Genomic DNA, 10,282 nt, shown 5'->3' on the forward strand with positions numbered 1-10,282 from the left:
ACAGTTAGGGCCACGTGCCTCAATACTGTTGAATCTAAAGTAGGATTTCTCAGGTCTATCCAGATTTTTAATGCAACACTAGGAGCCTCTAGAATTTGTAAACTGATAGTGTTAGATATTAACTATTCTTTGTCTAGTGACTTGAGGCAATCAAACATGGTAAAGGTCCTCTGGTAGTTGATTTCTGCAGATTTTTTTTTTAGAGCCTTCTAGACAGTTCTATATCAAAGAGCAAACCCTCTGCTGCCACACCCCTGGAAACAGATCTGGAGAGTACTGAAACTTCCTTAGCTCCAATGATGTGAAATCCTAGGCAAGCAGAATGCACTTGTAATTTTATTTCTGGTATTGACCAGAACAGATACAACTGACCCATTCAGGTGCCCTTCTTCCCAAACCCACTTCATCCCGTCTAACCCACCCTCATGCCCCATAAACCAGCTAGAGATGAGGAAGTGTCTGAGTCTGAGTGTGGGTTTTTGGCCATCTGCTGAAAAACAGTAGACCTATAAAGAATATTCTGTGTCTGCAATAATCTAGAGCACCCCCCTACTGATCCTGGAACCTGGCATATTGATTGACTGTTCCTGTTAGATGAGGGAAGAAACAACTTTCTTCTTTTTCTCGTGAGGAAATATCTTGTATGGATGGTCCCAAAGATAGTTGTGAAATTGATGTAATTCAGATAAAACTGGTGGGGTAGAAGAGTGCAAATCAAATCACATTCTTGAGGAGGACCTGAGGATGTCAAGACAATTGGGAAGCCCCTCCTGATCTCCTCTTCTTAACTGATGTAAAATTTGCATGCAGTGAAGTGCACAGATGTTAAATGTATTCATGTAAGCAAACCCCAGTTAAGATAAAAAACATTTCTGTCATCCAGGATCATACCCCCTTCCAATCAGTGTCTATACCATTGGCAAATACTTTATTATTTTTATGACTATAGATTAGTTTTGCCTGCTTTTCAACTTCATATAAACAGAGCCATGGAATATGTACCCTTTTGTGTCAGGCTTCTTCCCCCCAATAAAGTTTTATGTTGTTGTGTGTGTAGTAATTCATTCTTCCTTTACTGCTGAATAGTATTACATTATATGAATAGACTGAATTTGTTTATCCATTTTCCTATTGATGGATATTTGGGTTGTTTAATACTTTTGGCTATTATGAATATTAAGCTGCCCTGAACAAGTTTTCTCCTCTTCCTACCTCTCTCTTTTTCTTTCTATCAAATTATCTCACTCTTTTTTACATTTAGGCTTAATTGTTGGGTCATAGGGTAGGTGTTTGTTTAACTTTACATGGAAGCTCCAAGCAGTTTCCCAAAGTAATTGTACCATTTTATACTCCATCCAGCAATGTACTAGAGTTCCAGGTGTTGTTTCTACTGGATATGAAGAGGTGATTCATTGTGATTTTTAATTTACATTTCCTTGCTGGCTAATATGTGTTTATTGGTCATTTGTATATCTTCTTTTGTGAAATGTCTGTTTAAGTCTTTTGCCCATTTTTAAATAGGATTTTCTCATAGTAATTGGTAGGGGTTTTATATATATATTCTGGCTAAAACTCTTTTGTCAGAAATATGTAGTGCACATATATTCCCCAGTCTGTGACTTGTCTTTTGTCTTTTGTTTTCTTAAACTGTCTTAAATGTGTTAAGAAAGTTTTAATTTTGAAGTAATTTAATTAAACATTTTTTCTTCTATTTTCAATACTTTTTGTTTCCTAAGTAATCTTTGCCTCTTCAAGGTTGGGAAGATATTCTCCTGTTTTCTTTTAGAAACTTTATAGTTTTAGTGTTTATGTTTTGGTCTATGATCCATCACAAATTAATTTTTGTGTATGGGATAAGAGAGAGGTCAAGGTTCATTTTTTTTCATTTGTTTTCCCAGTTATTCCAGTATGCATTTGACTTTCTTTCCTCGTTGAATTGCTTTAGTGCCTTTGTTGAAAATCACTTCTCCATGTATGTGAAGGTCTATTTCTGGAATCTCTTCATTGATCTGTGTGTCTGTCTTTATGCCAATACCATACTTCCTTGATTACTGAAGCTTATAATAGGTCTTAAAATCAGGGGTAGTCTAAGTTACCTAACTTTGTTATTATTCAAGATTGTTTTGGTGATTATATGTCCTTTGCATTTCCATATAAATGTTAGAATCATCTTATCAATTTCAATTTTAAAAGCCTAATAGAAATTTGATTGGGATTATATTGATTCTATTTCTGTTTTTGTGTTAGTCCCTCAGATAGTAAGAAGTGAATGGCACCTCAGCTGTGGAGGGCAATGTGGGGTGCTTGCGAAAGTTCACTTTCAGATTCCCCACCCCATCCTGAACACTTTTTCCACTGGTGAGGCAGAAGTAAGGTGGGTGGCCATGTCATGTGTGTTAGGGTTTATATGGGGATTGGGTAACTTGTACCTTGGAAGACCTATTTGTTGAGCTAAAAATATAGTGCTAGTCTTACTTCCTTTTTATCTGAAGTTGCAATATGGAGCATGACTAGGGTGTTATATATTCCATTAGATCATCATGAAAAGGAAATCTGAGCCCAACCTTTTAGGCTTCCTTCTTGAAGTGTTCTGAATTTAGCATCCATACACACTTCAGAATAAAGGAATTTCTTCCCTGCAGGTCTTTGAATCTACTAGAGAAAGGAATTAACTGATTCTGGCCTATATCCTGAATCTACTTCCTAAGTTATTTTTCTCCTAGTTTTCTATAAGTTGAATGATAGGGTTTTCCTCTAGCAATAATTAGAATGGCCACTTCTGACTCACCAGCCTGTTGTACTTTAAGTTATGCCATCATGCTTTATTCTAAAATATTCATTTTGTTTTGGATAACTACCATTCTTCAAAAAATGGGCAAGAAGCCACTTACTCAATGTTGGTTTTCTGGCGGATGTTAGAAGAATGTACCCCGCTTCATCCTTTCTTAACTCCTGACCGCCACCCTATTATTACTACATCATCCTACTTTCTGCCTGGAGTTGTTTCACTCTTCCCTTCTTGTTTTGTCTCTTCATTTTTTATTCTGGTAAAAGCAGAGCTACCCTCTGGTCAAGCCTGAGAGCTCAGACTGTCATGAACAGAGAATACAGGCATTCCTTCCTGAATGCCATGGTAATTTGGATGAACTCCCAGGTGAGGGAGCTGATGTGCATAGTGACTCTTCTATATCACCCTTAATCTCAAATGCAAGAAATGTGGGGCCTGTCATAAAAAAACATTGAGTAGAGATGCCGGGGTAGGAGGTGTAGAGGAAGGATGCAGGTATGAAAATAGCATTAAGCAAGAAGTAATGTGTCAAACGACTAGAAGTGATTACTCCCAAAAGACAGACACAATAATATTCATCACTTAAAGAAAAGAACAAACTGGAAGGCATGTTTCTAGCTCCTTCACCTTTGTTTATACTTGGTGTTAAAATCTGGTGAGCTGAGGTATGGATGCCAAAGGGAGAAAAGTAAGCAATGGTAATGTATAATGACTTTTTACTATTAAGAAAAAAGAGGCTATGTTTTTACTCTAATACACTTGCTGGTGTATTGAGATTTTAAGTAAAGTAAGTGTGAAAAAGGAGAGGATGAATATACAGCAGTATACCTACACATCATACACCAATACATCCAAATCCATTAGGGAAAAGATAGTCCCTTAGATGTTTGTTTAAATGATTATTGTTCCAAAAATAAGTTTCCATTTGGGGTTTAAAAATTTTCATTCCCCAACTATACTTCAATGTATACTGTGCCACTGTGGTTATACAAGGTTTTTGTTGTTAGAAAATTTATTTCATAGAATGTGTTCTATACATAATGCTCCTCTTACAAAAGGAGGGTGCTTGGATATCAGTTCATATGGGTGCCAAATTTTCTATGACTGCTTACTATCTTCCCTCTTTTCCCCAAGCAATTTTTTTTCCCATTGAGAAGGTACTGGGACTGCTAAGGACATGAAGTCTTTGTGTGCACATGATGCTAGGTTTCTCTTCACTCTCACACTGTCAGCAATCATCAATGACCAGGAGCAGCTGACAACACTGGGTTTCCCAAATAGTGGGAGTCTCTCAGAAGGTCACACACTCAGTGGTTTATGTAGGGATTTGCATGTGTTGCAACTGGGCCTCAGAAGCACTTTAACCGTTGCTAACTTCAGCAAACATTGAATCTGAAAGTACTTGGAAGCCCTATTTTGTTCATTAACCTGTAAATTTTAGGAAGGTTAAGTAGAAGCTCATGAGAATAGAATGCTTGTGGAGGAATATACAGGTCTGGACCCAGGCTTCTCTTCCTATTTTATGTCTCTTTCCCTAACTTCAAGAAGCATCAAGGGCAGGATGGTAATGCCTCAGCTTCAGAGACCCATGAAAGAAAAAAGAGACACTAAGCAGAAGGTAGAGAGAGAGGACCAGGAGAGTTTTGAATCTTCCTAAAGATGCTGAAACAGGGTAAGGCAGAAATGTGCATATCTGTTTTGGCCTTAGGGTTGGTAAGCCTTCCTCAAGGAGCTTACATGCCATTCCTGAGGTAAACCTATGTTTGTTTAATGAGGCTGGAACTTTCTTGATGTTTTGTGAACTTTCATTCTTCTAAGCCATACCCAAATCTTAGCAAAGAATATAGGGAATGAGATTTTCTACTTAAATCACTGCCTGCTCCTATCCACAACAGTCTGCCCTCCATGTATTATTAACAGTGTTTTCTGTTTTGAGTTTCTGGACAAATTTCTGTCCCATTCTACTTGGGCCCTGGGTTCCAGAGGAACATTGGATCAAGTTTTAAGGTTTAGTGGCTGTGTCTGGTCTATGGTTTTCAGAAAACTCTGTGAAGGAGCAACAAGGCCTGACCCTGAAGTTTCGTGATCTGATTGGTCCACAAGGATTTGGCATCTGATAATGGTTTTTAGTAATTTGTTAGACTCAGCATTATCCTTGTGGACTTTCTACCTACTATGATGCTTAAAGCAAACCAAAGAATGTTTGTATATGCCACATGGCGTACACTTAAAGTCTGTGAAATAACAGTTCACATAGGCCAACCTTAATAAGCCTCAATTGACAGGTACAGTCTTTAACTTAAATGTCCTGGAATCTTGGCATCAGCAGTTGCTGACAGCAGCATTATGGAGGCCATCTGGGCCATCTTTTGCTTGTTTTATAAAGCTAATCCTGCTGAGGCATTGGCCTCCAGAGGTTCCAGCACTCCCATGTTAAATGTGATGTTCTCATCTGCACAGCAGTATGCAATCAAAAGTCTGAGATCCCGCCTAAACTTGCAGGTGACTTCAGAAGAACTAAGTATTTTAATTTCAGTTTTCCTATTTGAAAACTCAGAGATGCATGGATTCAAAATGACTGATTTGGAATTCATAATAATTAAATGTGAATCAGACAAAAAATATACTCTTAAGAAAGAAATTTTTCATGTTGTAAAGAAGCGTGTGAAGAATAAATTGCTTAAATTAATAACTTCAGCATATTGTATGCAAAAATAGATCTGCGAGGAGGCGGGGCAAGATGGCAGACTGGTGAGCTGTATGTTTTAGTTACTCCTCCAGGAAAGTAGGTAAAAAGCCAGGAACTGCGTGGACTGGACACCACAGAGCAATCTGTCTTTGGGCATACTTCATACAACACTCATGAAAACGTGGAACTGCTGAGATCAGCGAAATCTGTAAGTTTTTGCGGCCAGGGGACCCGCGCCCCTCCCTGCCAGGCTCAGTCCCGGGGGAGGAGGGGCTGTCAGCTCCAGGAAGGAGAAGGGAGAATTGCAGTGGCTGCTCTTACCGGAAACTCATTCTACTGATTCAAACTCCAACCATAGATAGACTGAGGCCAGACACCAGAGACTCTGAGAGCAGCCAGCCCAGCAGAGAGGAGACAGGCATAGAAAAAAAACAACACGAAAAACTCCAAAATAAAAGCAGAGGATTTTTGGAGTTCTGGTGAACACAGAAAGGGGAAGGACGGAGATCAGGCCTTGAGGCGCATATGCAAATCCCGAAGCAAGGCTGATCTCTCTGCCCTGGGCACCTTTCCTTAATGGCCCTGGTTGCTTTGTCTATTAGCATTTCAATAACCCATTAGATCTCTGAGGAGGGCCGTTTTTTTTTTTTTTTTTTTTTTTTTAAATCCTTTTTGCTTTTTCTAAAACAATTACTCTAAGAAGCTCAATACAGAAAGCTTCAAAGAATTGAAATTTGGGCACGTCAAGTCAAGAGCAGAACTAAGAGAGCTCTGAGACAAAAGGCAATAATCCAGTGGCTGAGAAAATTCACTAAACAACACAACTTCCCAAGAAAAGGGGGGTGTCCGCTCACAGCCACCATCCTGGTGGACAGGAAACACTCCTGCCCATCGCCAGCCCCATAGCCCAGAGCTGCCCCAGACAACCCAGTGTGACGGAAGTGCTTCAAATAACAGGCACACACCACAAAACTGGGCGTGGACATTAGCCTTCCCTGCAACCTCAGCTGAATGTCCCAGAGCTGGGAAGGGGGAGCAGTGTGAATTAACAGAGCCCCATTCAGCCATCATTTGAGCAGACTGGGAGCCTCCCAACACAGCCCAGCAGCCCAGAACTGCCCTGGGGGGACGGCACTCACCTGCGACATAGCACAGTCATCCCTCAACAGAGGACCCGGGGTGCACAGCCTGGAAGAGGGGCCCACTTGCAAGTCTCAGGAGCCATACGCCAATACCAAAGACTTGTGGGTCAGTGGCAGAGACAAACTGTGGCAGGACTGAACTGAAGGATTAGACTATTGCAGTAGCTTTAAAACTCTAGGATCATCAGGGAGATTTGATTGTTAGGGCCACGCCCCTCCCCGACTGCCCAGAAACACACCCCACATACAGGGCAGGCAACACCAACTACACACGCAAGCTTGGGACACCAATTGGGCCCCACAAGACTCACTCCCCCACTCACCAAAAAGGCTAAGCAGGGGAGATCTGGCTTGTGGAGAACAGGTGGCTCGTGGACGCCACCTGCTGGTTAGTTAGAGAAAGTGTACTCCACGAAGCTGTAGATCTGATAAATTAGAGATAAGGACTTCAACTGGTCTACAAACCCTAAAAGAACCCTATCAAGGTCAGCAAATGCCACGAGGCCAAAAACAACAGAAAATTATAAAGCATATGAAAAAACCAGACGATATGGATAACCCAAGCCCAAGCACCCAAATCAAAAGACCAGAAGAGACACACCTAGAGCAGCTACTCAAAGAACTAAAGATGAACAATGAGACCCTAGTACGGGATATGAAGGAAATCAAGAAGACCCTAGAAGAGCATAAAGAAGACATTGCAAGACTAAATAAAAAAATGGATGATCTTATGGAAATTAAAGAAACTGTTGACCAAATTAAAAAGATTCTGGACACTCATAGTACAAGACTAGAGGAAGTTGAACAACGAATCAGTGACCTGGAAGATGACAGAATGGAAAATGAAAACATAAAAGAAAGAATGGGGAAAAAAATTGAAAAACTCGAAATGGACCTCAGGGATATGATAGATAATATGAAACGTCCGAATATAAGACTCATTGGTGTCCCAGAAGGGGAAGAAAAGGGTAAAGGTCTAGGAAGAGTATTCAAAGAAATTGTTGGGGAAAACTTCCCAAATCTTCTAAACAACATAAATACACAAATCATAAATGCTCAGCGAACTCCAAATAGAATAAATCCAAAAAAACCCACTCCTAGACATATACTGATCACACTGTCAAACATAGAAGAGAAGGAGCAAGTTCTGAAAGCAGCAAGAGAAAAGCAATTCACCACATACAAAGGAAACAGCATAAGACTAAGTAGTGACTACTCAGCAGCCACCATGGAGGCGAGAAGGCAGTGGCACGATATATTTAAAATTCTGAGTGAGAGGAATTTCCAGCCAAGAATACTTTATCCAGCAAAGCTCTCCTTCAAATTTGAGGGAGAGCTTAAATTTTTCACAGACAAAGAAATGCTGAGAGAATTTGCTAACAAGAGACCTGCCCTACTGGAGATACTAAAGGGAGCCCTACAGACAGAGAAACAAAGACAGGACAGAGAGACTTGGAGAAAGGTTCAGTACTAAAGAGATTCGGTATGGGTACAATAAAGGATATTAATAGAGAGAGGGAAAAATATGGCAAACATAATCCAAAGGATAAGATGGCCGATTCAAGAAATGCCTTCACGGTTTTAACGTTGAATGTAAATGGATTAAACTCCCCAATTAAAAGATATAGATTCGCAGAATGGATCAAAAAAAATGAACCATCAATATGTTGCATACAAGAGACTCATCTTAGACACAGGGACACAAAGAAACTGAAAGTGAAAGGATGGAAAAAAATATTTCATGCAAGCTACAGCCAAAAGAAAGCAGGTGTAGCAATATTAATCTCAGATAAAATAGACTTCAAATGCAGGGATGTTTTGAGAGACAAAGAAGGCCACTACATACTAATAAAAGGGGCAATTCAGCAAGAAGAAATAACAATCGTAAATGTCTATGCACCCAATCAAGGTGCCACAAAATACATGAGAGAAACATTGGCAAAACTAAAGGAAGCAATTGATGTTTCCACAATAATTGTGGGAGACTTCAACACATCACTCTCTCCTATAGATAGATCAACCAGACAGAAGACCAATAAGGAAATTGAAAACCTAAACAATCTGATAAATGAATTAGATTTAACAGACATCTACAGGACATTACATCCCAAATCAACAGGATACACATACTTTTCTAGTGCTCACGGAACTTTCTCCAGAATAGATCATATGCTGGGACATAAAACAAGCCTCAATAAATTTAAAAAGATTGAAATTATTCAAAGCACATTCTCTGACCACAATGGAATACAATTAGAAGTCAATAACCATCAGAGACTTAGAAAATTCACAAATACCTGGAGGTTAAACAACACACTCCTAAACAATCAGTGGGTTAAAGAAGAAATAGCAAGAGAAATTGCTAAATATATAGAGACGAATGAAAATGAGAACACAACATACCAAAACCTATGGGATGCAGCAAAAGCAGTGCTAAGGGGGAAATTTATAGCACTAAACGCATATATTAAAAAGGAAGAAAGAGCCAAAATCAAAGAACTAATGGATCAACTGAAGAAGCTAGAAAATGAACAGCAAACCAATCCTAAACCAAGTACAAGAAAAGAAATAACAAGGATTAAAGCAGAAATAAATGACATAGAGAACAAAAAAACAATAGAAAGGATAAATATCACCAAAAGTTGGTTCTTTGAGAAGATCAACAAGATTGACAAGCCCCTAGCTAGACTGACAAAATCAAAAAGAGAGAAGACCCATATAAACAAAATAATGAATGAAAAAGGTGACATAACTGCAGATCCTGAAGAAATTAAAAAAATTATAAGAGGATATTATGAACAACTGTATGGCAACAAACTGGATAATGTAGAAGAAATGGACAATTTCCTGGAAACATATGAACAACCTAGACTGACCAGAGAAGAAATAGAAGACCTCAACCAACCCATCACAAGCAAAGAGATCCAATCAGTCATCAAAAATCTTCCCACAAATAAATGCCCAGGGCCAGATGGCTTCACAGGGGAATTCTACCAAACTTTCCAGAAAGAACTGACACCAATCTTACTCAAACTCTTTCAAAACATTGAAAAAAATGGAACACTACCTAACTCATTTTATGAACCTAACATCAATCTAATACCAAAACCAGGCAAAGATGCTACAAAAAAGGAAAACTACCGCCCAATCTCCCTAATGAATATAGATGCAAAAATCCTCAACAAAATACTTGCAAATCGAATCCAAAGACACATTAAAAAAATCATACACCATGACCAAGTGGGGTTCATTCCAGGCATGCAAGGATGGTTCAACATAAGAAAAACAATCAATGTAGTACAACACATTAAAAACTCGAAAGGGAAAAATCAATTGATCATCTCAATAGATGCTGAAAAAGCATTTGACAAAATCCAACATCCGTTTTTGATAAAAACACTTCAAAAGGTAGGAATTGAAGGAAACTTCCTCAACATGATAAAGAGCATATATGAAAAACCCACAGCCAGCATAGTACTCAATGGTGAGAGACTGAAAGCCTTCACTCTAAGATCAGGAACAAGACAAGGATGCCCGCTGTCACCACTGTTATTCAACATTGTGCTGGAAGTGCTAGCCAGGGCAATCCGGCAAGACAAAGAAATAAAAGGCATCCAAATTGGAAAAGAAGTAGTAAAACTGTCATTGTTTGCAGATGATATG

Source organism: Choloepus didactylus, chromosome 5, assembly GCF_015220235.1.
Source record: "Choloepus didactylus isolate mChoDid1 chromosome 5, mChoDid1.pri, whole genome shotgun sequence".
Classification (NCBI taxonomy): domain Eukaryota; kingdom Metazoa; phylum Chordata; class Mammalia; order Pilosa; family Megalonychidae; genus Choloepus; species Choloepus didactylus.